This window comes from Trachypithecus francoisi, unplaced genomic scaffold (genome assembly GCF_009764315.1).
Source record: "Trachypithecus francoisi isolate TF-2019V2 unplaced genomic scaffold, Tfra_2.0 Lachesis_group0, whole genome shotgun sequence".
In the NCBI taxonomy this organism is placed as follows: Eukaryota; Metazoa; Chordata; class Mammalia; order Primates; family Cercopithecidae; genus Trachypithecus; species Trachypithecus francoisi.
Window position 1 is genome coordinate 194,438,333 of NW_022681453.1, and position 21,507 is coordinate 194,459,839.

General features: G+C 49.1%; 1 long non-coding RNA gene across 3 annotated transcripts in view; it reads left to right on the forward strand.

Moving 5' to 3' along the window:
• Nucleotides 1–20,156, forward strand: part of LOC117084439 — a 53,309-nt gene extending 33,153 nt beyond the window's left edge. For all 3 annotated transcript variants that reach the window (XR_004437457.1, XR_004437456.1, XR_004437458.1), the window contains 2 exons: nt 478–573; nt 18,847–20,156. This is a non-coding gene — a long non-coding RNA (uncharacterized LOC117084439). The remainder of the gene's footprint in view (nt 1–477; nt 574–18,846) is intronic.
• Nucleotides 20,157–21,507: the final 1,351 nt, after the last annotated feature.

The window sequence follows — 21,507 nt, forward strand, 5'->3', positions numbered from 1 at the left end:
GAATGGCTTGAACCTGGGAGGCAGAGATTGCAGTGAGCTGAGATCGCGCCATTGCACTCCAGCCTGGTGACAGAGCATGACTCCATCTAAAAAAAAAAAAAAAGGCCACCCCCTGTTCTTTCATCATCACGGAATTTTTAGTTGAGTGTAGGCTTCCCAGAAAGCGACTGTACTTCCCAGCCTCTCTTAGAGCGAGATGTGACGATGGACTCTAACAGGAAGAGGGAGGGAGTGTGTAGACAGTGCTGGGTTATGGCGACAGGGCTTGCCCTCCCTTGGCCCCTGACCCTTCTGCCGGCTGGCATGTGGTTGTGGCAGGGAGCCGTCTTGGAGCAGGCTAAGGAAGCCAGTAAGACAGAAGGAGCGGGGCTCTGAAGACCTCACAGTCCAGAGCAGCCACACCAGCGTGGGGCTTTATGTGAGAGAAAAATAAATTCTGTTTTGTTTAAGCCTTTATTATTTCGGTCTCTGTTACAGAAACCAAAGCAATGTCCTGACTAATACGCAGTCTGAGGGAACAGCAAAGTGCTCCTGCAAATCTTCTTAACTGCATTTCTTCTTCCCAAGAACCCAGTAAGTAGGAGATTATTATCATTATTTTAGTGTCACAGAAACTGATGCTGAGAGGGACGTTGTCTCGTCCAAGGTCACACAGTGGCAGAGCCTGGGACTCAGAACTCAAGGCTGCCTATCCAGGAGCATCCACGATGCCAGCCCGCCTCCATTTCTCTAGGCTGGGTTTAGTTGCTTCCTCCATTAGTGAGGTGAGTTTTTACCCAACCATCCACTCTGTTATTTTGAGACGGAGTTTCGCTCTGTCGCCCAGGCCGGAGTGAGTAGCGCCACCTTGGCTCGCCGCAGGCTCCGCCTCCGGGTTCAAGCCATTCTCCTGCCTCAGCCTCCCAAGTAGCCGGGATCACAGGCGCCGCCACCACGCCCGGCTAATTTGGTACTTTTAGTAGAGATGGGGATTCTCCATGTTGATCAGGCTGGTCTCAAACTCCCAACCTCAGGTGATTCACCAGCCTCGGCCTCCCAAAGTGCTGGGATTACAGGTGTGAGCCACCGCGCCCGGCCCCCATCCACACTCCTAACTTGATCGGCCAACCCCCCCGACCCCACTCCCCCACCCCGCCCCATCCCCACCCCCACCCCCACCCTAGCCCCCACCCCCACACCCTCCCATCCCCACCCCCACCCCCTCACGCCCACCCCACCCCCACCCCAAACCACCTCCACCCCACCCTTGTCCCCACCCCCACCCCCACCCCGTCAATGAGTGCGGTCCACTCGTTGACACATGGTCCTAACGGCGCATGCACCAAGGACAGGAGGCTGAAGTTCCTGCATGAAGTGATGATTTAGGGGCAGGGATACACGACTACTGACACTTTCTCAGAAAATATGTTACTTTTTTTTTTTTTGAGAGAAGTATCGCTCTTGTCCCCCAGGCTGGAGCGCAATGGCATGATGGCAAGATCTCTACTCACTGCAGCCTCCGCCTCCCAGGTTCAAACGATTCTCCTGCCTCAGCCTCCCGAGTAGCTGGGATTACAGGCACCTGCCACCACACCCAGCTAATTATTGTATTTTTACTAGAGACGGGGGTTTCACCATGTTGGCCAGGCTGGTGTTGAACTCCTGACCTCAGGTGATCCACCTGCCTCAGCCTCCCAAAATGCTAGGATTGCAGGCGTGAGCCACTGCTCCCGGCCAATATCATACATTTTATTCTAAAGGTAGTGTCTGGAAGAGTCCCATTCTCCCCCATTCCCGCCCCACCCCTGCCGATTTACCAGCCCCACGTTGTGCAAAGGATGCAGGAATTCTTGAAGACACCAGCACTCAGAGAGCCCAGGGGGCCACAGCTCCTTCATTAGTGCAAGTTTCTTCTCTCCTGATTATGAGTCTAGGCTTCTTAGCAGGAGCAGCCTGGCTCCTCTGGGATCTCCTTGGGAAGCTGTGTAAGAACAGTTCTGTTATTTTATCTTTTGTCAGCCCTTTGACTGACTGCATATGGGAAATTGCAGGCTAAGCCATGTTCACACAAATCCTTAGCCCGTGTTCTCCTACTGAGGCGCTCCTCAAGTTATGAATCACCTCTGGGGTATAGCATTTGAATAATTAAGGTCTTAAAATATTGATTTTATTCCTCACGGCCAAGCGATAGCTTTACACGTGACTTGGTTGATTAGGCCATCGTGTGGCTCAGGTGCTTGTAGCTTGCAAATTTAACAGAGCCTTCTGTCTACAGAAGACTGAAGCAGCCAGGGAGACAAGGCTGCTCACACCTGTAATCCAAGCACTTGGGAAGGCCGACTAGCCTCAGGTGATCCTCCCACCTCAGCCTCCCAAAGTGCTGGAATTACAGGTATGAGCCACCGTGCAAGCCTAATCCATTTTCTAAACTGCTGTAAGAACAATCTTCTAGGCAGGGCGCGGTGGCTCAAGCCTGTAATCCCAGCACTTTGGGAGGCCGAGGCGGGCGGATCACAAGGTCAGGAGATCGAGACCATCCTGGCTAACACGGTGAAACCCCGTCTCTACTAAAAAAAAGTACAAAAAACTAGCCGGGCGAGGTGGCGGGCGCCTGTAGTCCCAGCTACTCGGGAGGCTGAGGCAGGAGAATGGCGTGAACCCGGGAGGCGGAGATTGCAGTGAGCTGAGATCCGGCCACTGCACTCCAGCTTGGGCGACAGAGCAAGACTCCGTCTCAAAAAAAAAAAAAAAAAAAAAAGAACAATCTTCTAAAATGCAAATCTGATTATCCTGAGATTTTGGAATTCTTTCAATGGCTCCCTCATGGCCTCATCACGGTCAAGTCCAAATTCCTTAGCAGTCCTATAAGGCCCTTCCTGATCTGGCCCCCCTCCACCTCTCCCCCTCCCTCCACTCCCTGCCCTCCCAGGTGCTATGCAGTACCTGCAAAAGGCCTGTCCTCACCCCTTCGGGCTCTGCCCAGGTTGCTCCCTCCATCTAGAATGGCCTTCCTTCATCTCCTCACCTGGACAGTTTCCTCAGGACTCTGTTCAGGCGCCTTCTCTTCCAGGCAGCTTTCCTGACCACCCTACCCTGCACAGCACCCTTGTGACCCTGTCAGAGTCACCTGCAGCCTCATGATTTCCGTGTGTATCTCCTCTTCTAGTCGGGGAGCACCTTAGAGGCAGGAGCTGTGTCTCATTTGCCTTGACCTAGAGTCTGGCAGCACACCTGGCACAGAGTAGGTGCTCATTAAATGTTGGTCGAAACAGTGAGGCTCTGTGGACCCCTAGGTATCACGGTCATCTCCTCCCAAGATTTCTGTCACTTCTACTTCACTAAGTTTTTGTATTGGTAAAACGTCAGGCAAGACTAATTTAATCCCGTGAAAGCAGTTACTTCAATTTTTTTTTCCATGGGAGTGTTAATGTATTAATTCATTTAGCCATCCATCAATCAGTCAGTCACTTCATTTAACGAATATGGGCCGGGCATGGTGGCTCACACCTGTAATCCCAACACTCTGGGAGGCTGAGGTGGGCAGATCACTTGAGGTCAGGAGTTGAAGACCAGCCTGGCCAACATGATTGGTGAAACCCAATCTCTACTAAAAAAATACAAAAATTAGCCGAGCATAGTGGCGGGCACCTGTAATCCCAGCTACTTGGAAGGCTGAGGCAGGAGAATCGCTTGAACCCAGGAGGTGGAGGTTGCAGTGAGCCAAGTTTGCGCCACTGCACTCCAGCCTGGGTGACAAGAGCAAATAAATAAACAAATAAATAAACAAACAAATAAATAAATATCTAAGTAAATAAATAAGAACTGCATCTTCTAGGCCAGACCCTGTGCTAAGCATTAGGGTTATAAAGCTAAATAAAACTCAGTCCCTGTCCTCAAAGAGCTGACAGTTCGTTAGGAAACAGACACGCAGACATACCATGACAGAATGATGTGACTGGCATCACAGTGCATGAGGGAGGTGGTGGAGAAGGGAAGGTAATGGATGATCCCTCACAGCGGAGAAGGGAAGGTAACAAATGCTGGGTTAGGGGCCTGTCCTTTGAGATTTTGCTACTCACATTCTCTCCCGGCTCCTAGATTAGAGTTGCCTGTAGTTCTGTTCGCCCACTCCCACTACACTAAGAGTTCCTTGAGGACAGAGACTATGTTATTCACCTTTGTATTCATTTGTGTATTCAACAAATACGTATTAAATGCCTACTGCACAGAAAGCCGTTTTAGGTGCTGTGGTTACCACACATAGCAAGTTAGACTGACATGTCCGCCCTCATGGAGTTTACGAGGTGCCTGTCTCAGTGCCGGAAACATGACGGGCTCTAGAGAGACATTTGTTAAATGAACAAACAGTGGACTCAGGGATGTGAGCGAGGTCCTCAATCATCTGGAGAGCCGTGTGGGAAGAGGAACACACATGTTCGAGGATGTTTCAAAGGGCAGAGCTGGGCCAGTGCGGGGACGTTGCATGGTGACTGGTCTGAGGAAATGAGGAAGAATTTCTGTTAGTAAAAGCTGTTGGATGTTATGATACAGTGACAGTAAATGATAACACAGGCCGGGCGCGGTGGCTCACGCCTGTAATCCCAGACTTTGGGAGGCCAAGGCGGGTGGATCACTTGAGGTCAGGAGTTCGAGACCAGCCTGACCAACATGGAGACATCTCTACTAAAATACAAATTAGCAGGGTGTGGTGGCACACGCCTGTAATCCCAGCTACTTGGGAGGCTGAGGCAGGAGAATCGCTTGAACCCGGGGCACGGAGTTTGTGGTGAGCTGAGATTGCGCCACTGCACTCCAGCCTGGGTAACAAGAGCGAAACTTGGTCTTGGGAAAAAAAAAAAATGATAACACAGAGGCTTATAGAAGAAATTTCTACAGTGAGTTCAAGGAGGTTAAGCCAAATGACCTTCAGGTCCTTTCCAAATGTGGAATTTTATTATTGAAAACATTGAAGTTTGTCCAAAATGGTCAGCCATCAACATACATGGCAAACTGGCTATTGACTTTGGAACTTTTCTCCAGTAAGAGAAACAAGCAAACACTGTCACCTACAACAGTGTCACAGCAATTCGCCCTGGACGTTTGGGTACACGGGACCTTCTCTATCTTACTTGTCACCTGAATCACAGCTCCTGGCCAAGTCAGACGCTCAGGAGAAAATCGAGGGGCAAGAGGATGAGCAAGTGTTCGCAAAAGAAAAAAAAGAGAAACTTCACCATCTTCCTGGACTGAATTGTACATCCATTTCACAAAATACGATTTAGCTGTTAGAATAAAATAGATTTATATATATGTATGAAAATATATTATTAAGTTTAAAATAACAAATTAGAGAATACTATTTGGGATATGACCAATTTTGTGTACTTTTTAAAAACAGGACATGTCAATATATATGCATAATTTTTCTGGATGGAATGATAAGAAACTGTTAATAGGTTACTTTTGGGAGATGGGAATGGGAGAAGGCAACTCCTCATTTAGTATGTTCCCATATTGATGCTATTTTCTTTCTTTCTGTTTTTCTTTTTCTTTTTTTTTTTTTTTTGAGACAGAGATTCACTGTGTCACCCAGGCTGGAGTGCAGTGGTGTGATATTGGCTCACTACAACCTCCGCCTCCCGGGTTCAAGCGATTCTCCTGTCTCAGCCTCCCGAGTACCTGGGATCACAGGCACATGCCACCAGGCCCGGCTAATTTTTATATTTTTAGTAGAGACAGGTTTCACCATGTTGGCCAGGCTGGTCTCGAACCTCTGGCCTCAGGTGATCTGCCCATCTCGGCCTCCCAAAGTGCTGGGATTACAGGCGTGAGCCACCGCGCCTCACCCTTGATTCTATGTTCTAATCATGTTCCTGCTCTCCATCTTTTAATGCCAACACATCTTACCTGGATCATGGTTAATAATAGCTTCTTATTTTATAGTTTTCTATGTAAAAAATTAAAATGTAATAGTTTTCATTTTCCAGAGGCTAGAAAAAAGGCAGTGGGGACCAAGCTGGGTACCACCAAGATAGATGATACTATCTCCATTTCTAAACATGAGAAACCAGAGTCAGCGAGACAGAAGGCTGTAGGGAGGGAGAGCCTCTTACTTAAGACCAGGTTGTAAAAAGACACCTGAGCCAAGACCAGAGGCCAGATCTCCTGGGTTCCAGCGTGACCAGATCTTCTGGGTTCCAGCGTGACTCCTCAGTGAAAACAACGCAGGAGAAGGAAAATGGGGGTAGGGAAGGGAGCTAACATTTGGAGAAGGCCTACTGCGCACAGGCATTTTATACCATCACCGACCGACTGCTGTCCTTAGAACGCCTTTCAGCAGCAAGACCTGTTGTACCCTGAGCTTTCCAGGAAAAAGTATTAAGGCAGGCACAGAAGTTGACTTTCTGGACCCAGAAGGAAAACAATTTCAAAATTCTACCTATACCAACTCCAGTACCATGGATCCTGGGACTCTCCTTTTTCCTCAGGATCCTATTTATTACAGACTTGTCTGTGGAATGCAGCGCTGGTGTTCTAGAAGAGGCCCTTTAAATAGTAATAATGTGTGGTTTTCACTATGATAGTGAGGAAAAGTGAGAGGTGGCCTGGGAGTCAGGGCCTGGTGCTGGCCAGGGCGTTCGGAGCACTGTTATGACCACTTGACTTTCTGTTTCCATCTGTGAACCCCAAATGTCTGAGACAGGTCTCAGTCAGTTTAGAAAGTTTATTTTGCCAAGGTTAAGGACGTGCCTGTGACACAGCCTCCGGAAGTCCTGGCAACGTGTGCCCAAGATGGCCGGGGTTATTGGGGATATCGGGGACACAGTTTGCTTTTTTTTTTTTTTTCTTTTGAGACGGAGTTTCGCTCTTATTGCCTAGGCTGGAGTGCAGTGGTGCGATTTCAGCTCACCGCAACCTCTGCCTCCCGGGTTCAAGCGATTCTCCATTACAGGCATGCACCACCACGCCCAGCTAATTTTGTATTTTTAGTAGACAGGGTTTCTCCACGTTGGACAGGCTAGTCTCAAACTCCCGACAAATGGTGATCCGCCCGCCTCAGCCTCCCAAAATGCTGGGATGACAGGCGTGAGCCACTGTGCCCGGCCTTACAGTTTGCTTCTATACATTTTAGGGAGACACGCGACATCAATCAATATGTGTAAGATGTACAGTGGTTCAATTTTGTAAGGCAGGACAACTGGAAGTGAGGGCTTCCAAGTAGATAAGAGACAAAAGGTTGCATTCTTTTGAGTCCTTGATTAGCCTTCCACTGAATACACAATTTAGTCCAGCTCAGTGAATCTGTCTTTTTACATAAACGATAGGGCAGAGGAAGCTATCAGATGTGTATTTGTCTCTGGTGAGCCTCAGAGGGAGACTTCTAGTTCTACCTGGGCTTCGTCCACAAGGAATTTCCCCATAGGCAAATTGTGAGGGAGGTCTGTAGCTTCCTGTCTTTGTAGCTATCTTATCTAGGAATAGAATGGGAGGCAGGTCTAACAGTTCACGGCTTGACTTTTCTCTTGGCTTAGTGATTTTTAGGTCCCGAGATTTATTTTCCTTTTACACATTTATGAGCCTGAGTGGCAGCCCTCCTCCCAGCCCAGCTCTCCTCTACACCCCTGGATCTCAATCTCTGTGTTCCTCACTTTGGACTGGTAACCTGGTCTTGGTTCTCAAATGCTTGTTGGATAGGGTTGGGGGTGTCAGGGGTAGCAGTTGGGGGTTGGAACAGCCACAGTGGAACCCAAGAACAGCTGGTAACCCTCATGATTCTCCGGCTCTCTCAGGGCCTCCAGGGTTCCGGGACTGATTGGTCAGGCAGGATAGATTTCATCAGAGGGTTCGTTCAAGCTCATTCTCCATCAGCGCAAAGAACTTGTCAAGCCAGTGTCACTTCACTGTTTTGGGCCCTCTCCTAGGTGGGCAATTTTTTTTTTTTTTTTGAGACGGAGTTTTGCTCTTGTGGCCCAGGCTGGAGTGCAATGGCGTGATCTCCTCTCACCGCAACCTCCGACTCCCAGGTTCGAGTGATTCTCCTGCCTCAGCCTCCCAGGTAGCTGGGAGTACAGGCATGTGCACGACACCAAACTAATTTTTTTGTATTTTTAGTAGAGATGGGGGTTCTCCATGTCGGTCAGACTGGTCTCGAACTCCCGACCTCAGGTGAGCCACCCGTCTCGGCCTCCCAAAGTGCTGGGATTACAGGCCTGAGCCCCCGCGCCCGGCCCTGGTGGACAAGATCTAAACCTCACCCTGAGTTGGTGGTTTCCTCTGTCTGCCGTGAGGGTCCTGATCAAAGGGAAGCATTGAGCTCATGCCTATTGCATTTCAGTCTGGTTGGTGACTTGATTGGAATGAAAGGTGGGAGAGTTCGTGGGAAAGAGAATGGAAAGCATCCTTCCCTGCAGCAAAGTCATTCTGCCTCAAGGGGCATGAACCTCTGTGCAGATGCCAACTTCTTTAGCCCACTGGAGATCAGAGGTGGGCGTCATTTCATTTATACGTAAGAGCGAGGAGTGATGTGTGGCAGGATTCTGCCATTTTCCTTTGAGGGGAGATCTCAGAGAAAGAGAAGGTGCAGAACCTGAGCTTGCTTTCTTGGGGCTCAAATGGCAGTGGTGTGGTGGTTGCTGCTGCTAGTTTTAGAAGTTAGATGAAGAGAATCGAGTTCCTCCCACTTCTTGGCTCGTGGATCAGCATCGTTGGTCCCTGGGAAACCCCTCCTGAATTATTTCCTTCCTTATTCCTTTTACTCCCCATCCTGCAATTCCATTTCCTTCTCTCACTGCAGATGATTCCTAGGTGTATCGTGTGTATCTTTTTGTTCACATATTTTCATACAAATAGCATTTGCAGTATTTTAAATTTATGTACACATTCTATCTCATTCTTTCTAACCTTTTTCATGCTTTTCCCCCATTTTTCACTGTTCTTAAGATCCTTCTATGCTGCTATGTATACATTTATGATTTTGCCTCAGTCCTGTTGCATTGTACTCCCTGGCGTGCATTCACTGTATTTTATTTCTCCATCTCAGTGATGGAAACTCAGGTAGTCTCCAGCTCCCACCACTAATTCCTGTACAGGCAACGTTTGCATACACCTCTCCTTACAGAATTGTGTAAGAGCAGCCTGGGATGTATACCTCGTGGCGGCACTGCTAACATGTTCTACTGAATGCGACTAACGATGCCTGCGTGTGCCCCAGAACACTGCCAGTGCCGACTCCTCTCAATCTGTCCTCTCGCCAGCAAGGTACAGGGGTGGCTATGTCCCACATCCCTGCCAATACTTGGCATTACCTGTATTTCTATATTTTGCCAATATAAAAGGCATACAGTGACATCCTGCTGTTGTTTTAATTTTCATTTTTTATGTTACTAAAACTTTTGAATCTTTCTTCATGGTAGATGCATGGTATCTGCCCCAGACTCTGGTTCCTGCCCCAGGACTGAAACCTGTGCTTCCCCTCACCCCTCCCCGCCCCTTCCTGCCAAAGTGCTGGCTGTAAATGGCTCACAGGTGAGACCCTCCCCGGGAATTGCCCTCAGCCCCAGGAAGCAGCTTCACCCACGCTTATGAGCTCTCCGTGGGGGCAGCCTCCATCCAGAGGCTAGTCACTGCAGAGGTACAAAGTCCCAGTCCCTTGCCTACATTCAGGACATCTCTGAAAAGACATGCCAGCATCAGCATTCCCCCATGGGATCGGCCAAGGCGTGTGCTGTACCCACATCACAGTTCAGATCCTCGCTCTGCCCAGCCCTATGCTGATTTCCTCACTCCCTCACTGTGTTGCTGCTGAGACCGCTCCCATGTAGACCTCCTGCTCACAACTCCCTAGCTCAGAGTCTGCTTTAGCACAACTGACCTATGCCACCTTGTTAGCTTTTTGGAATTTCATCTTCTGTATAATGTCTGTTTATATCCTTTCCATATATATATATATATATATATTTTTTTTTTTTTTTTTTTTTTTGAGATGGAGACGTGCTCTGTCACCCAGGCTGCAGTGTCGTGGCACGATCTTGGCTCACTGCAACCTCCGCCTCCCGGGTTCAAGTGATTCTCCTGCCTCAGCCTCCTGAGTAGCTGGGACTACAAGCAAACGCCACCACACCAGGCTAATTTTTGTATTTTTAGTAGAGTCATGTTTCACCATATTGGTCAGGCTGGTCCTGAACTCCTGACCTCATGAACTGCCTGCCTTGGCTTCCCAAAGTGCTGGAATTACAGGCGTGAGCCGCACGCAGCTCCTTTCCTCATTTTTAATTACAGTCATAAATGTTCAAGATCCTTCCATATTCTTCATATCAATCTCTCATTGATTTAGATGTTATAAATATCTATCTCTGTTCTGTTAACAGTCTTATTAACTTTGTCCATAGGGACTTTTGTTGATTAGAAACCCCTAATTTTAATTTAATCATATTTGTAAAAATTTGCCTTATGCTTCTGAAATTTTGTTTTGAGGAGGATCGATCACAAAGATATGTTCCTGTACTCTCTTCTACCCGTTTTATTTCCGCTATTTTTCTTTAACCTTTTATACTTAGGTCTTTAAAACACGCAGAGTCCTCTTTTGTATTTAGTGTTAAGTAGGGTCCAGTTTTATTTTTCTCTATACAATGAGCCTGTTTCCCAAATGCCATTTACTAAATAATCTGTCCTTCCCTGAGTGATGCGTAGGACCACCTTCATCCTATATTAAGTTCTGACCTAAACAAGGGTCTAACTCTGAGCTCTCTGTTCTGTTCTGGTGATCTATTCGTATGGTTTTAACTGTTTTTATTATGATGGCTTTATAATATGTCTTTTTTTGTTGTTGTTGAGACAGGGGCCTCCTCTGTCACCCAGGCTGGGGAGTGCAGTGGTGCAGTCACAGTTCACTGCAGCCCCAACCTTCTGGGCTCAAGAAATCCTCCCATCTAAGTCTTCTGAGTTACTTGGACTACAGGCACGCGCCACCATGAGCAGCTAATTTTTTTTCTATTTTTTGTAGAGATAGGGTCTCACTATGTTGCCCAGGCTGGTCTTGAACTCCTCGCCTCAAGTGGTCCTCCTGCCTCAGCCTCCCCAAGTGTTGGGATTACAGGCGTGAGCCACTGCACCTGTGGCTATAATATGTCTTTATATCAGATAGAGTAAAAGCCCCTCTTCACTCTCCTATTTTATTTTGTTTTATTTTATTTTATTTTATTTTTTGAGACAGGGTTTCACTCCTGTCCCCCAAGGTGGAGTGCAATGGCACGAGAAGCTCACTGCAACCTCTGTACCCCTGGCTCAAGCGATTCTCCTGCCTCAGCCTCCCAAGTAGCTGCAACCACAGGTGCATGCCACCATGCCTGGCTAATATGTATATATATATAGGTAGAGATGGAGTTTTGCCATGTTGCCCAAGTTGGTCTCGAACTCCTGAGCTCAAGTGATCTGCCCACCTTGGCCCCCCAAAATGCTGGGATTACAGGCGTGAGCCACTGCGCCCGGCCTACTCTCCTTTTTTAAAGATTGCCTTAGCTGTGGTTCTTTCTGTCTAACCCGAGTGTCTGTCTTTGTCCTGTACTGCCGTAGTTTTTAGAGTAAGTTTAGCTCAAGTGCTTTGGTCTTTTTATGCGGGCTTTGTTTGGATCAGAAGCCCTTGTTTGAGCTGGCAGCCGTGGGCCTGAATGGTGACTTGTGTTCTTGGCAGCAAGCACACAGAAGCACAGGGAGAAACTTCAGGAAGAAGTGAAGCCAAGAGATGCTATCTGGCCTGCACTGGACACTTCGAAGCCCTGGCAATTCTCTGCACAGTAGAATTCAATCTGATCCAAGAGAAACAGTGAATGGCACACAGATTTTAATGAGCCTGGGAACCTAATCGGAGGCTGTAATGAATGAGATTACGTGCGGCCCTGCCAAGGACAGCACTCTGTCTGGATCCGTGGTCGCTGGGCCCCTGCTCCCGAGGACTGCGAGGGCCTGTCGAAAGCTTAGCTCATTGCCTGCACCCTGCATCTCCATATTCCTTCCACAGCTCTTCTCATCCTGTTTCCAAAACCTCAGCTTTCAGGCATGCTGCATTTTCATTCTGTGATAATTAGGAGACTGTGAGCAGGCCATGGTTAGTCATCCGTGGTGTGAAGGTGACGGGTGCTCCTGCTCGGGAGGTGCTTGCAGGTTCAGACACGTCAGTGCTATGGCTAAAGACAGAAGCTGGTGAGGGGGAACGAGGTGACTCATCACCGAAACCTTCAGAACCAGGTTCAAGGAGAGAGCCCAGGCTTTCCAAATGCAGAGTCTGCTTTCCTTGATGGTGCCAAGGCTTCACCCAGGCACGGTGTGTGCCATTAACTTCTGTTCTGTCCTCACCGAGGACCTTAAGGCCAAGACAATCAGCTCCCGTGCAGTCCAAACAGCTCTGTGAGCACCGGCCAGTTCTGCTGCGGGCTTCTGACTGCTAGCGCCTCCCCCTTCTCCGTGCTGTTCTCATCCTCTCCTGCCGTGGCATGCTCAGGTCCCTTCTTTCTGTTTCTTCAGGGCTCTTACTTCTTTCTCAGTTAGTAGTCTCTAAAAATAGACTTCTTTTTCTTTTTTTTTTGAGACAGAGTTTCACTCTTGTGGCCCAGGGTGGAGTGCGGTGGCACAACCTCAGCTCACTGCAAGCTCCGCCGCCCAGGTTCAAATGATTCTCTTGCCTCAGCCTCCTGACTAGCTGGGATTACAGGCGCCGGCCACCATACCCGGCTAATTTTTATGTTTTCACTAGAAATGGGTTTCACCATGTTGGCCAGGTTGGCCTTGAACTCATGACCTCAGGTGATCTGCCCATCTCGGCCTCCCAAAGTGCTGGGATTACAGGTGTGAGCCACCGCGCCTGGCCAAGAATAGACATTTTTGATTGATTTGTGTGGATGATGTTTCTTCTGCCAATTGGCTCTACAAAATGCCAGTTGTTGCCTTCCCACATTTACCTCAAGAGGGGTAAACAAGTCTGATTGCTTGGTGATGTGGCTCTCCCTGCCTATCCTGAGTGTCTGTCACCATCCTGCACCCATACTGGCTCCCACACTGGTACAAGGAGGCCCATGTCATCTGCTCCCTTTGGAGAAGAGTCACGTCTTGATTGGAGCCCCAGTGGCCTGGGCAGTACCCTTGTTTGACCTGTCTCTCTGCTGACCCCCAGAAGGCCTTATTGCCTTGCCTCTCTGCACGTCGCAACAGGCCACATAGAATCACTCCAGGGGAGAAGCCTTAATCTCAGCATCATTCTCCTCTTTCTTTTGCTCCAGGCAAATGTCAGAGATCAAGGAAGTGCATCAACTATCCTTCTGTTTCCTTTAGCTCATCTTTAAATGTACTGGCCGGCAGTCAGAGCCTCCAGAGGCTGCTTCAGAGTCCAGTCACTGTGTCTTAAACAAGAGCAGGCTTGGCAGAAGGCCTTGGAGTGGACTTTTGGGATTTTTGTGCTGAAGGATATAGGGGGGTTTTATCCAGTGTTATCCTGCCTGGAGTCGGGGTGGATACGAAAGGGACGGGGAGCGGCTCCTTTTTTTTAGAATCAGTGAGGAAAGGAAGCAGGCTGTGCTGTGCTAAGATGTGCAGGGTGGTTGTCTGGGAAGAGTCCCTTCAGAAGCCTTGAGACCTAGCAGGTGGGTCGGTAAAATATTCACAAAAGGAGCTATCTCAGTGGTGGGGATCAAGTTGCTGACTAATCCAATACTCCCTTGGAAAATTAGATCATCCATTGTTGACCCCCACCCTATTTCCTTATGAATTCCAGACTTTCAAAGGAAACAAGGATTACAGTGCAGCCCTCGGTCAGGCCACCGGACAGGATGCTGGGCTGATTGACAGGGTCAGTCACAGAGTGTGTTCTGGTGCCAGTCAGATGCCGACCAGATCTAGCAGGATGCCAATGACCTTGTTTAGGGCTGTTGAAGATTCTGGAATGTTCCTCTGACTCTTAAATCCTCTGCTTGTTCACATGTCTAATTATAAGACTAGAGAATCCATAGTCCAACTCTTAGAGGGCTAACAGTTTACCAAACACATAGGCAGAGAGGCTTCTTATGAAAATATAATTGTTTCCCACAAATTGGCTTTCCTGTGTTTGGTCTCTCCCAGGGGTATTAAGTATAACTTTTTACGTGCTGCAGGCTTCAAGGCACACCACATGACCAATAGACTTCCTCGTGTGGGCTCTAAATTTAGCCTACCAGTCCTGAGGGGATCCCTGAAAATTAGGTTACACTAAGCTACTACAAAAGCTGTTGTATGTGGGTGAGGAAAGGTGGGCAAAGACAGAAAGGGGCCTGTGAAGCTAGGTGTTAGGGTTCTCTCTCTGGCCCATCATTTCTGCTCCCTGAGCCACCTTTTTCTCCCAGGAGCTCCTGAGGAGCCCAGTTCAGCTATTGGCAACTTGGCAGATCAAACTCCCAGAAAGGGCTATTTTCCTGGGACACTTGGGAGCCGCCCAGCTTTCCCTTCTTATAAGCCATGGGGTCCCTGAATGAGGCGAAACTAGTGTGGAAAGGTACCGACACCCTTTTGTGATTCAGGGGCTCTGATTTTTGCTTGCAAAGCAGAGAAGAGACCTTATGACAAGGAATCCAAGCTAATGCGCAAAAGAACTACACATAGTAAACTATCCCAAATGCACTGAGGATAGTAAACTATCCCAAATGTGCTGCAGATAGTAAACTATCCCAAATGCGCAGAAGATAGTAAACTATCCCAAATGCGCAGAAGATAGTAAACTATCCCAAATGCACTACAGAAAGTAAACTATCCCAAATACGCTACACATAGTAAACTATCCCAAATGCGCTGAAGATGGTAAACTATCCCAAATGCACTACAGATAGTAAACTATCCCCAGTGTGCTGCAGGTAGTAAACTATCCTAAATACAGAGGCAAGAAGGAAAGAAACACCAAGCTAGAAACAGGTCATGAACTTCGCCACATATTTGTTAAGCTGGTGTCCACCCTGACCCTGAAATTCCAGCCCGGGCCAGTCAACCACACACCCTGGACAGACAGTCGTTAAAAATGAACCCCATTCCCTTAGCTCCACTTGGAGCGTGTGTCTCAGCTTCTGCTCACTTCTGCTTCTTGGCTTCATCTCACAGATTCTCTCCCTTGATACACGTCCTTCACTCCTGTTTCAACCTTCCAGTTTGCCATGGCAAAGATCAATATAAATGACAAAACTCAGTGGTAACACAGTTCTATGCAGTGGGACATGATACATTTAAATGGAGCTAGCTGGGCATGGTGGCTCACACCTGTAATTCCAGCCCTTTGCGAGGCCGAGGCGGAAGGATTGCTTGAGCCCAGGGGTTTGAGACAAGCCTCGTCAACAAAGTGAGGCCCCATCTCTACAAAAAATAAAAACATTAGCCAGCCATGGTGGCATGAACCTGTAGTTCCAGCTACTCGGGAGGCTGAGGCAGGAGGATGGCTTGAGCCCAGAAGCTTGAGGCTGCAGTGAGCCATGATCATGCCACTGCACTCCAGCCTAGGTGACAGAGTGAGATCCTGTCTCCAAAAATAAATAAATAAATAAATAAATGGTACTGGAGATCCTACAAATTGGTTGCATCTTTCTGGAGAATAGCCTGGCAAGGCAATAGCAAGAGCTGAGACCTCACCACGATTGAATCATTCTACCTACAGATACGGAAGCACACCCTGAATAAATAAACCCAAAGGGATAAAGGAGCTATGGATACAAAAATAATCATACTGGTGTTATTAATGCTAATGAATTAGAAATACTTCAGATATTCAACCTGAGGCAAATTGGAAAGCAAATTATGATGCACTCACATAATGAATACAGTATTATAATTAAAACTCACAGGCCAGGCGCAGTGGCTCATGCCTGTAATCCCAGCACTTTGGGAGGCTGAGGTGGGAGGATCACTTGAGATCAGGAGTTCAAGACCAGCCTGGCCAACATGGTGAAACCCCATCTCTACTAAAAATACAAAAATTAGCCAGACATGGTGGCAGGCACCTGTAATCCCAGCTGCTTGGGAGGCTGAGGCAGGAGAATTGCTTGAACCGGGGAGGTGGAGGTTGCGGTGAACCAAGATCGCACCACTGCACTCCAGCCTGGGTGACAGAGCAAGACTGCGTCTCAGAAACAAACAAACAACCTCACAAACATGACGACTATATTCACATAGCAATTTCTGAATATGAAATGATATTAAAGAAAAAAACGTAGCTGGAAAGTATTCACACTGGTTATACAACATGAAAACCTGAGAAGCACCAAAAAGGAACAGAAGGCTGGGTGTGGTGGCTCACGCCTGTAATCCCAGCACTTTGGGAGGCTGAGGTGAGCAGCTCATGAGGTCAGGAGTTCGAGACCAGCCTGGCTAACATAGTGAAACCCTGTTTCTACTAAAAATACAAAAATTAGCCAGACGTGGTGGCAGGGACCTGTAATCCCAGCTACTTGGGAAGCTGAGACAGGAGAATCGCTTAAACCTGGCATGCGGAGTTTGCAGTGAGCCATGATCGCGCCACTGCACTCCAGCCTGGGTGACAGCGTGAGACTCCATCAAATAATAATAATAAAAAAGGAACAGAAACAGAGACATTTACTCTGTAAGGGGTTTTCCTCTGGAAAAGTTGTGTCCACTCATAAGAAATGTGTTTACTAAATAAAATCAAAAGGTAAGGAGGCGAAGGTGTTCGCCTCCTCCTAGTTGTTCACATGCTGGTGTGGGTGAAGGACTTGATTCCTTTTCCTTTCTGAGTTTCTGTCCTGTGGATATTCTCACATCAAGGAGAAGACGGGAGGAGACTTTCTAAGGTCTCTCACCTTGGTGGCAGTGCCCTCTGCTCTGCTGCCCAACAGGCTGGTCTGCAGAAAACCCTTGGCTTCCTTTTACTTCTCCTAATTCATTTTTCAAAAATCAACCAAAGCACTATCGGAAACCTGGAGAATGCAGGCAGCAATTGGTAGTTGAGACGGCACAAACCAGGGGTCAGAGGACCATGGTTCTAGGCCTGGCTCTATCACCACCTTGCTGGCAGCCTTGGGCAGGTCACTTCCAGACTTCAAGCATGTCTGGCCCTCAGTTTCTCCATCTGTAATGTGGCAATATAGGGCCAGTTGATTTCTAAAGTTCTTGAAATTCTGACTTTGTATGGCCCTATCTTTCTTGATCCAGGACTAGGGAAAGAGCCCTGGAATGGAATTCTTATCACTCTGAGGCTAAGAATCAGTTCCACCATCCAAAGTCTGTGAGACCAGGGCAGTGCTGCAGTCTGCGAGGCCAGAGGCCAGTGCTGCAGTCCATGGGGCCAGGGCAGTGCTGCAGTCCACGGGGCCAGAGGCCAGTGCTGCAGTCCGTGGGGCCAGAGGCCAGTGCTGCAGTCCGTGAGGCCAGAGGCCAGTGCTGCAGTCCATGGGGCCAGGGCAGTGCTGCAGTCCATGGGGCCAGGGCAGTGCTGCAGTCCGCGGAGCCAGGGCAGTGATGCAGTCCGCGGGGCCAGGGCAGTGCTGCAGTCCGCGGGGCCAGAGGCCAGTGCTGCAGTCCGTGGGGCCAGGGCAGTGCTGCAGTCCGCGGAGCCAGGGCAGTGCTGCAGTCTGCGAGGCCAGAGGCCAGTGCTGCAGTCCATGGGGCCAGGGCAGTGCTGAAGTCCGCCGGGCCAGGGCAGTGCTGAAGTCCGCCGGGCCAGGGCAGTGCTGCAGTCCACGGGGCCAGGGCAGTGCTGCAGTCCGCGGGGCCAGAGGCCAGTGCTGCAGTCCGTGGGGCCAGAGGCCAGTGCTGCAGTCCGCGGGGCCAGGGCAGTGCTGCAGTCCGCGGGGCCAGGGCAGTGCTGCAGTCCGCGGGGCCAGGGCAGTGCTGCAGTCCGCGGGGCCAGAGGCCAGTGCTGCAGTCCATGGGGCCAGGGCAGTGCTGCAGTCTGCGAGGTCAGAGGGCAGTGCTACAGTCTGCAAGACCAGTGCAGTGCTACAGTCCGTGGGGCCAGGGCAGTGCTGCAGTCCGTGGGGCCAGGGCAGTGCTGCAGTCCGCCGGGCCAGGGCAGTGCTGAAGTCCCCCGGGCCAGGGCAGTGCTGAAGTCCGCGGGACCAGAGGCCAGTGCTGCAGTGCGCAGGGCCAGGGCAGTGCTGAAGTCCGTGGGGCCAGAGGCCAGTGCTGCAGTCTGGGGGGCCAGAGGCCAGTGCTGCAGTCTGGGGGGCCAGAGGCCAGTGCTGCAGTCCGTGGGGCCAGGGCAGTGCTGCAGTCCGCGGGGCCAGGGCAGTGCTGCAGTCCGCGGGGCCAGGGCAGTGCTGCAGTCCGCAAGGTCAGAGGGCAGTGCTGCAGTCCGTGAGGCCAGGGCAGTGCTGCAGTACGCAGGGCCAAAGGGTAGTGCTGAAGTCTGTGAGGCTGGGGCTGTGCTGAGGACGGTGCTGAGGGGAGGTGCTGAGGGCGGTGCTGCGGGCGGTGCTGCAGCCACTTTGCAGGTGAAAGGGACCCTCAAGGGCTGAATAGAGGAAGAAAAAGAAACATTCTGGCCGGGCGTGGTGGCTGACACCTGTAATCCCAGCACTTTGGGAGGCTGAGGTGGGAGGATCACCAGAGGTCGGGAATTCGAGACCAGCCTGACCAACATGAAGGAACCCCATCTCTACTAAACATACAAAATTAGCCAGGTGTGGTGGCGCAAGCCTGTAATCCCAGCTACTCAGGAGGCTGAGGCAAGAGAATTGCTTGAACCTGGGAGGCAGAGGTTGCAGTGAGCTGAGATCGCGCCATTGCTCTCCAGCCTGGGCGACAAGAGTGAAACTCGGTCTCAAAAAAAAAAAAGGAAAAAGAAACATTCTGCATATTTTGTGCCCTCATTATCAAAAAATAAAATAACAGTTCAGTGTTTCTTGAAAGGGTTAAGAGCCGGAACTTTCTGGTAGAAAGCAGATCTCCTTTGGAAGAAGACTGCTGAGACTCTTGCTTGACTTCAAGTTTCCCGAGCGAGACACTCCGAAGAGCTCTGAATCAGACACAGAGGCTACAGGGATCAGGCTCGTGTGTCAAAACAGTTCATCTCGGTCACCACTGTGCAGGGAACTGTGCAGGCTGAACAGAAGAATCGTCACAGAAGCTTCGGCCAACTGTAAAAAGAACATTTCAAGCAAGTCAGAAATTCTCCCAGGTGTCTTGTAATCAAGAAGAAAAAGAGAGGCAAGAGAAAAATAGAACCTGTCAGAAAGAATGGCTGGCGATGGTACGCAGAACGGGTTCTTACTGACATTTCAGCCCTTCAATTTAATGAGCTCATCTCTCTTTGTTCAGTAAAAAGTGGATGATGAGGGAAGGACAAAGAGCTTGGAAGAGAGGAATGATTTTGTCTGCTTTTGGCAGAGACAGTGAATGGTCTCTTGGCTGCTTCAGTGGCCAGGCTATTATAAAAAAGTAGGTAAAGATTTTCTCATGAAGAATGATTGAATAGGACTATGGTGGGGCAGGGGTATCCTGTCTATAGCAAAGATCTTATGGGGACAATGACCACAGCATCTTTCATGTGGACCTGTATGAGTAACACATCATTCCAAAACATAGTGACTTACAACAACAGTCATTTATTTAGATCTCAGTTCTGTGGGCTGGCTGGGCAGGTCTTCTGGTCTGGGCCAGCTTGGCTGAGTTCTGCTGGGCTCTCATGCACCTGCGGTCAGCTGGCAGGTCGGTTGGCAGCTGAATGATTGAGGATGGCCCCATTCACGTCTGGCCGCTAGCAGGCTGTTAGCAAGAGTTATGGGCTGACCGGTCACATGTCTCATCGGCCAGCAGAGGCTAGCACCGGTTTGTTCATGCAGCAGCAGATTCCCAAGAGCAGCAAGGGAGGCAGCTTCAAAGCCCCTTGAGGCCTAGGCTGGGAACCTGTGCACTGTCACTTCTGATGCACCCTGTTGATCAAGGAAGGCACGGGCCAAGTGGGTGATCAGCTATCCCGATTTTCCCAGAACTGAGGGGTTTCCCAAGATGCAAGAGTTTCAATACAAAAACCGATACAGCTCTGGACAAACCAGGATGGTTGGTCACTCTAGTGCCTCAGATTCCCCAAGGAGTGGGGAACTTAGAAACCTCCCAAGAAGGTATATAAATGGCCACTAGCGCATGAAAGTCTCGACATCACTTATTGTTAGGGAAATGCAAATCAAAATCTCACTCACTAGGACAGCTGTTATAAACAACAGGCCGGGCGCCGTGGCTCACGCCTGTCATCCCAGCACTTGGGGAGGCCGAGGCAGGTGGATCATGAGGTCAGGAGCTCGAGACCAGCCTGGCCAACATGGTGAAATCCCGTCTCTACTAAAAATACAAAAATTAGCCAGGCGTGGTGGCAGGCATCTGTAATCCCAGCTACTCAGGAGGCTGAAGCAGGAGAATGCTTGAACCCAGTGCAGTTGCAGTGAGATCATGCCACTGCACTCCAGCCTGGGTGGCAGAGCGAGAACTCTGTCTCAGAAAAAAATAAAACTAAAATAAAAAATAAACAACAACAAACAGAAAATAAGCGTTGGCAGGGATGTGGAAAACTTGGAATGCTTATTGGCAGGAAATGTGATGTGGTGCAGCCGCTGTGGAAAATGGTATGGTGAATCCTCGAAAGATTCCACGTAGAATTACCATACGATCCAGTAGTTCGAGTTCTGGATGTGTACCCCAGGGACTGAAGGCAGGGACCCAGGTATTTGACATACACATTCCCAGCAGCATTATTCACTATCGCCAAAAGGTGGATGCAATCGACGTGTCCATCGACAGATAAGTAAACAAAAGATGGTGTAGGTGTATACAAACAGCGAATATTATTCAATCTTAAAAGGAAAGAAATTCTAATACATGTTACAACATAGATGGACCTTGAAGATACTACGCTAAGTGAAATAGGCCAGACACCAAAGGACAAATACTGTATTTTTCCATTTATATAAGGTATCTCATATAAAGAGTAGTTAAATTCCTGGAGACAGGAATTAGAATAGTGGTTGCCAGGGGCAGAGGGGAGGGGGAAGTGGAGAGGCTGTTTAATGTGTGCAGACTTTCAGTTTCACAAGATGAGAAAGTTCTGGAGACGGATGGTGGTGACGATAGCACAACAATGTGAACGTACTAAATACCACGAAACGGTACATGCTAAAATGGTTAAGATGGTAAATGTTATGGTACGTATATCTTATCACAATTTTTAAAAAGGGAGTGGGGAAATAGGCTCCCCTATTGATGAGATGAGCTAAAACTATTGTGGCTATTTTTGCCATCTGCCACAGAGGCAAACAGGAATTTAATGAAATAAAGCCAAGCTGTTGCCGTGGCACACAGAAGCTGAGTAAGTGTGCTCGGAGCCGGCAGGTGGCATCCAGATAGTGACAATTTTGATACTTTTTCCTTTGGGAGCCACTCATTATTACTGGCTCATAAGCCATTACTGGGGAGCTTACGATGCTTCAGTCAGGTGGGAAAAAGAGGAATTAAAGAAGGACCATGGACCGGGTGTGGTGGCTCACGCCTGTAATCCCAGCCCTTTGGGAGGCTGAGGAG